General features: G+C 41.7%; 1 non-coding gene across 1 annotated transcript; it reads left to right on the forward strand.

Annotated features, from left to right (window-relative positions):
• Positions 1-343: 343 nt before the first annotated feature.
• On the forward strand, positions 344-412 carry LOC132249691 (small nucleolar RNA SNORD36). Its single transcript, XR_009461257.1, has one exon. It is a non-coding gene; the product is annotated as a small nucleolar RNA SNORD36 (small nucleolar RNA).
• Positions 413-7,769: the final 7,357 nt, after the last annotated feature.

Below are 7,769 nucleotides of genomic sequence, written 5' to 3' on the forward strand. Positions count from 1 at the left end.
CTTATTGGCAAGTGTAATACCATATTTACACAAATTGAAGACAAGGATTTTTTTCCCATTTAACATGCAAGAAAAGGTTCCTCATCTTGGATCCAAGTATGAATTTTGGGGTGGGGGTGGAGGGGCTGGCTCTGGCTCTGACTTGGAGAGGCAGCTGCTGCCTGCCCCCTTGCTGTATCTCCCACCCCATAGCCTCTGCCCTCCTTTCTGTTGCCCCACCAGTGGTTGGCCTTAGGGTTGTTGGGGCCCTGGGCAAGATAATCATTTGGGGCCTCTTAGAAGCTTAATTTTGATGACCTGTAAACAAGTTGGACATTTTCAATTTCACTTTGCTATATCCATGAAACTGTGATGAAAGTATCTTAATACAATATTGATGATACAAAGAAAGAGTTTTTTAACACTGAGTTATATTCTAACTTCATTCTAGGTTCAAAATGTTGGGGTCCCCTAAAGTGTGGGCCCCAAGGCAGTCGCCCAATTTGCCCTCCCCTAATGCTGCTACTGCCACCCCACTGCTTACCCTGCTCTGCTCCAGCCTGGGACACAGACCATGGCCCCAGCCTGACCCAGTAGTAGTGATGGTGGCAGGAGCTATGGCCTGGCCTCAGGAGTGGGGCTACCAGGCTGGGCTGAGCCATGCTTCATGCTCTAGGCTGGAGCTGGGTCAGAGCCTGACAGAACAGAGCACAAGTAAGAAGTAATAGAGGAGGGCAGGGGGAATACTGGGGGAAAGCAGGGGCAGGGGATCCAAGGCTTTATGGGGGAGACAGGCAGAAGGGGGCAAAGTATGGGGGGCAAGGGTCAAACTGTTTGACCCCCTGACACTTCCTGCCCTACCTGCTCCCCCTAGTGCCTACCCCCACTGTCTGCCACCTATGGCCTCTCCCTCTATTGCTTGCCCAACCACCTGTCCCCCCCACCCCCAGCTTTCCCCTCTGCCATTGTTTTCTCTGCTGCAGCAGTGGGGGGAGGGGGGGAGGGATATGTACCTAAGATGACCCTCCAATAATTAGATTCTGTACATGGAAAATTATAACAAATTTATATGTTCTCTATGTATAGAATCTAATTATTGGGGAGTCATTTTAAGTTTAGGGTCATCTTGGATTCAGGTAAATACAATAATTTTAACTATGAGATTATTCTAACGCCCTCCCCCCCAACAATAAGCCAGTATACACAGGGTCATGGTCATCAACATTACCATGATTATAAGCACTGGGAAAAATATTGGTGGGGGGGGGGGGAGAGAAGGTGGTGGTCAGAAGACATTCATGATCTTTTATAACCCCGTACACCCCTAGAATTCAGGTCCTTGTTTTATGATGCATATATCACCTGGGAGGAGGGGACATTCTGACCAGTGTTGGGGGCGGAGGGGGGAGGGAGGTAGAAAGGGAAATCTTACCTGCCCATGCTCTGCATAGGAAAGGCAGCAGCTGCTGCTGAAGCTAATGCACTAGAGCAGCAACACCACCACCAGCAGATGCTTTCCCTGTACAGAAAGCCTAGGCAACAGCAGTGGTAAGTGAGTCTGGTTGCAGTAGCCCTGTGGCACAAATTTCCTTGGAGCTGCCCTTGGGGCCGCATTTGCTCCCTCCCACCTCAGACATATACTACTGGATATTTAAAATCTATTATCAAATCCCTCCTTAGTCTTTTCTTCCCCAGACTAAATAACCCTAGTTCTTTCTGCCTTTCCTCATAAGTCTTGCTTCCCAGGCCCCTAATCATTTTTGTCAGTCTGTTGCTATTCCTGCCACTGATAGGAAATATTATTCTTGAAGAAGAAGGTTTTGAGATGAATTTCTGGAGTGTGTTCGTTTACTCAAGTTTCCTTTTTTTGCTTTTCTTGCAGGTTGGAGGGAGAAAGCAAGAAAAAAAATCTGAACAGACAAGATAGTGATTGATACAAGTAAGGAAAAAGCCTACAGTGATGGAGATGTGGTCTGCATAGCTATCGAGCCATGAGTCAGGTAGCAACTTCTGTTGCTAAATTCATTTGTTTAGGAATGATATTGACAAAATTATGATAAATTTTTCCAGTATAGGACCAATTTTAACATAAACAGTTAAAGAAAGCACTGGCTTGATTGCTGAGGGAGTGAAGAATTATGATGTCCTCTCACATATGTTCAAGTAAAAACAGTGTTTTGGTTAAGAAAAATAGTGAAAATTATTAAACTGCAGAACTTGTTTATAATTTTTCATGTAACAATTAATGAATGAGTCTGTTATACCACTACTAAGCATTGCTAACAGTGGTAGAGCCTAGAAATGTCATAAATTTACCATGGTCTAACTCAGGTTTTTCTTCCCCACTGTTTAAAAACAAGACCCTGATCCTGAAAACATTGACACGTGTGATTAACTTTATTAAATGTAGAGACTTCTACATTGACAACCCCTTGTGCCCACTTAGGCCCTGCTACACATTAGATATATTATTCAATTACATGGTTAATTCAATTAAATGGGTAACTCAGTAAATTTAGACTGGCCACACATGAACACCAGCCAGTAGTGCAAAATAATTATCTCACAATTAACTGGTTAACCATGCAATAAATTTAGACTAGCCACATGTGCGCAGTAATTATCACAAGATAAAAATGAATATTTGGCTATAAAAAGAGCCAACCAGTTAGCAAGTTAGTGCTTGAAAATGTATTTCAAGCACTAACTGGGTGCGTCTACATGAGAAGATAGTAACCATTTACTATGGAGTTGCCTAATTAGATCCTCAGTGGGTGTGTCTACACATGCACATTTACTGTGCAGTACAGGTGCATGTCTACAAGTGCATGGCCATACTGTGCAGCAAATATGGTGACTTATGCTGACTTGAGCTTAAATTTGATACCTGTATCATGCAAGAAGACATGTTAGACACTTTACTGCACAACAACCCAGGGGGTCTCCCTGTTGGATTTGCCAAGCCGTTAGGGGGTCAGCCTGAACCCAGCCCCAGGGCTCCTGGCTGGCTGCCTCTCCTGGCTTCAACTTGGGACTAAAGTTAGTTCCAAGGGTTGGCAGCCATATGGCTGGAGACTGGAGCTTCCACTGGTAGCCACAGGGGCACATGGAAGGCTGCTCTGACCTGGAACTAAATTTAGTCTCGGGTCACCTGCATGTGTATATGCTGGCCTATTCCCACTTACTGTACAGTAACGTACTGCGCAGTAAGTTTAAGCCAGTGTAAGTGCATATGTAGATACCCCCAGTGGGTGCACCTACAAGTGCCATATGTTGCCGAAGCAATGCGCTACAGTTGCATAGCATCTGCAGGCAAAAATTGTGACACTGCAGCTATGTCACAATAGCAAGGTACTCCCTCATTATAGCATGTTGCTATGGTGATGTAGCCTTTAAAAATAACTGTGTGCCCCCAGCGTGGCACAGTACAGGCTGTTACTGCACTTAATACTTTTGGAAGTACTAAATGACAGCACAGTAACAATGGCACCATAGTGGCACATGTAGACATGCCCAGTAAATGTTTCAGCATCTACACATGCAGCCCTACTAGGGTGCAGTGAACTAATAACACCAAATGAGTTTATTACAAGTAAATACATGTACTATCCCAAGGCAGAGTTTTTTAGTGCATAGCAACACATGAGTAGACACTGACCTGGCTGTCTGGAGCATAAGGGTGCTTCAGTACAGGGGCTAACCAGCAGGCAGCCCTTGTATTGAGGCACCCTTGTGCCCCAGCCAGTCCCTCTGCGGCACATTGAGCCGGGTTGGAGCAGTCCCAGGCTGGCAGGCTGATCCCCCCCAGGGGCCTCTGCCAGCCAGGACTGCTCCAATCTGGCTCAACATGCTGCGGTCCTAGGCGCATGTTCAAACATGGTGCCTGGGAGCAATACACTCCAGCATGATATGCGCTGGAGTTTATTTCTTCAAATTAATTTCACATGTAGATGTGCCCACTGAAAACTTGAAAGTTGGATAGAAACCAACTCTATAGCTGATTTCTATCCAGCTTTAATTTGCAGGTGTAGCCGGTTCTTTAAAATCCTATTGTCTGTACTGGATTTCAGTTCAGGCCCAGGGGTCCTCATGAAAGAATTCTGGTTTAAAAAATCCTGTTGTAGGCTTTCTTTCTACCCACACAAAATCATTTCTAATTATTGTCCCATAAACAGCTGTAAAGTGCCAACTTCATCTTAGCAGGCACACCTACTCTGGACTCATTCAAGAAACATTTGGATGCTTATCTTGCTGAGGTCCTTTGACCCTATCTGACTTCCTGCCCCTGGGGCAGGGGGCTGGACTTGATAATCTTCAAGGTCCCTTACCTCCCTAATGTTTATGAATCTTTAAAACTGAAAGTAGGGTAAGATGTATTTAAATCCTTTTAGGCAATGAACTGTCTTATTTACCTTTGTTCTTATGCATTTTACTGCATCTAGAGGAGTTTTATATTAGCTTGATACCAATTTTCTCATTGGGAATCTATTAGAAGGGAAGAACTAATATTATAATTGCTGATATATTTTTATACTAAATAAACATACATTTTTGCAGGACAGACCAAAGGCTATATTTTCTTGACTTCTTCTTTTAAAGGTATTGTTAATATTTATGATGCTAGGGATAATAAATAAAATATAATACTAATCCTTGAAGTGATGAGATTATTTTTCCCAAGGGAAGTACTAAATTTTATAGGAATCCCAGTCAAATATAGATCTCTAGGGCCTTTTAAAAGTAATTCATGGAATCCTTACAGAGTGCTATTGTTATCCCTGAAGAAATGCAAAGTTTCTTCTATTTCAGATGGCAGAAAGGTAACTGGACAACAATTATAGCAATTAATGCTGGAATTTCAGATGTCTCTCCAATTTGTATATTTTTATAGCTTTTTTGTCTAAGTAATACAGAGAAACATATTTGTACAGTAACATTTGACACACAATGGCTTGTGTTAATGAAGGACTGCATTCTAATTTTTAAAATATTCTTTTCTGAAAACACATTTTGCTTACTGTTTCTGGGTTTGTATCCATCCTTATTGTTGTTAACTAGAGTTCTCAAAGATAGTTGCTAATGGCTCCTGAGATTGCTGCAGCAATCCCTTAGATTCCCTAAGTACTTTAGGATTAATTTCATCAGGGCAGGCTGATATGAAAATATTGAAGTGAAATAAGTAGCCTCTACCACGTTATTTTCACATTTTACCCCGAGTTTCTACCTCCTTGTCCCTAGTGCTAGTTGTGTTAGCCATCTGGTGACAATTCATCTTTTTAGTGAAGAAAGAAGCAAAAAAGGGCACAGAACACTTTGGCATTGTTTTCACCTGTTATTAGCTTTCTTTCCCCTCTGGGGAGTAGACCAACTGTTTCCTTTACCTTCCCCTTATTACCAAAACTGTTTTCTTGTTAACTTGATCCCCTTTGCCTTGACCTTTCTGGTTTAGTCCCTATATACTCATTATATTCTTTTACATTCATCCTTAGCAATTTGACCTCATAGATACTTTTTGTACAATTCCTTCTTGAGTTTCAGGTCCCTGAAGAGCTCATGATTGAGCCAAATTGTTCTCTTACAGCTTTTTTCTCTCATTCACAATGAGATAGTTTGATCCAGACTTTTAAAAATGTGAATCATTTTCTCAGATGTTCAGTCTCAGGGACCCATTGTCTTCCTTGGCTGGAAAGAAATCTTTTCTTTGCTATCAGTACAGCTTCAGTGGATTACGGGGGAAGAGCCACTGTTGGTATTTAAAGTGTGTTATATGTAAAGGAGGTTGACCAAATTTTATCTGACTTCACAATGTCTGAATAAATGCCATGAACCAGCACATGAATCTCACTTCCAAGAAATGTACTTGTTCTGAACAACTTTTCCATGGAGAACGGGGTGGGTTTGGTTATTCCATGAAAAATACACATTGCACTATACAATGCTCTGTATTTGAGACTCTAGGCCATGTTTGTCTTGTGGCCTCTATTTTGGCTAACTTACATAATGGAGGATAAAAAACCTGTTTTAAAATCTATTACAGGAAACAATAGTAATCAGTATACTTTAAAAAATGTAATGTTGCTGTGTGGCATTGCCTGAAAGACTAATTTGTTTGTATTATGTGCAGATCAAAGGACACAAAATGTAGTGTGTAATTCTATATTCCTTGCAAACAAACAGCAATTATATTGGTCAGGATGAGTAGAATTACTGTATCTGGTGCCTGTGGAGCAAGTGCTAAACAACAACACAGCATTAAAGGAAAAAATAAGGGTTACAGGAATATCTCATAAGAAGTCTTTGTACACAGTGGTATATTTAAGGGAAGTTTTGTATTTGGGGAAGCAGTAAAGAGGATGATGAGCTGCATGTCAAATTTTTGGAGTGTGAATGCAAAGGGTGAAGTTACACATTACACTTAGAGCTTACTATGGGCACTTAAAATGCAAATGTCTGCATGCTAAAGCTCATTAACTCATGCTAAGTGCCCTCTGAGCATTTCCAAGTTATGCCACTTCAGGTAAGGGTTACTTGCTTCTGGCCTGTGCTATGTAGCTCATGTGAGGGTAACTTCAGGTTGCATTATGGAAATGAAATAAGCAATTTTCAGTCTTCCAGTATCCCAGCTTACGCCATTCCCAGCCCTCTCTCCCCCACCCAGAGGAGGGATAAAGCCCAGATGTCCTAGCTTCTAGCCAGACCCCTGTAGTGGCATGTCAGAACTCTGCAGGCAAAAAATGGTAATAGTCAATTACAGTGATGTGGTACATGAACATCAAACACCTGTGAATCTATGGAAGTATGTGTTTTCAGGAGATCCTGTTTGTGTTAGCCTGTAAAAATTGTAGCAAATGTAGAAATGTTCATGTTTCTGATTGCATCTGAAAAGTGAAAGCACAGAAAGATAGTTGTGGAACAAGAGAGAGAAATGTCTAGCTATAGATTTTTTTGAACCTTTGAAAGAAGCTTAATTCAATAATGTGCAAAATTTGGCTGGTCACAGTTGATTTTATTGTATCCAGAAAAGAGGAACCTAAACAGCCCCAGGGGGAACACTTTAGCCTTCATGAATGTTAAATGCCACACAACCTGGATCATATAGAACGGAAATAAGATTGAGTCCATTCCTAGCAAATTTGGGAAAGATCAGATTTGATTTGGAGATGTGTTAGGAACGAGCTTCGAACTTGAATAGTGTCACTACTCTTGTTCTTTAACAAATACCATACTTCATCACAGATTGCCAAAATGTGAATGCTGCTAGGTCCTGATTCAGCAAAATTTTTGATCCTATATTCATATCCATTAAACTGAGGCCAAAGTGCTCATCACTTTCTATATCAGGGGTGCCAAACATTCAGCCTGTGGGCAACAGCTGGCATGTGGATCCCCTACATCTGACTTGTCAGGCTATTGGAGCTCCTGTTGGATGTGACACAGCCCCATTTGCTCACAGCTGTTTGGGCTGCCACCATCACCAGTACTGCTTGTACTGTTTCTACCATGGCAAGCGGCTGCTTGCCCTGCCACCACCACTGCTGGTTCCTCTGCAGATCATGCCTGCAGATTCCCATGATCTGGATCTGGCCTAAGGAAGAGGGTGAGTTTAACAGCCCTGCTTTAGAGTCCTATATTGCATATATAATGTATATAAAGTACTTTAACCAATCATTGCCTCATTTTTAATGCATTGTCTCTGTAAGTAGCACAACAGGCATATATAATATTATGGTTAGGTGAACTTGATTTTGTTTTTTGAAGTATTTCAAAGTATGCATGGCATATTTCTTGTT

Source organism: Alligator mississippiensis, chromosome 3 (genome assembly GCF_030867095.1).
Source record: "Alligator mississippiensis isolate rAllMis1 chromosome 3, rAllMis1, whole genome shotgun sequence".
NCBI lineage: Eukaryota > Metazoa > Chordata > Crocodylia > Alligatoridae > Alligator > Alligator mississippiensis.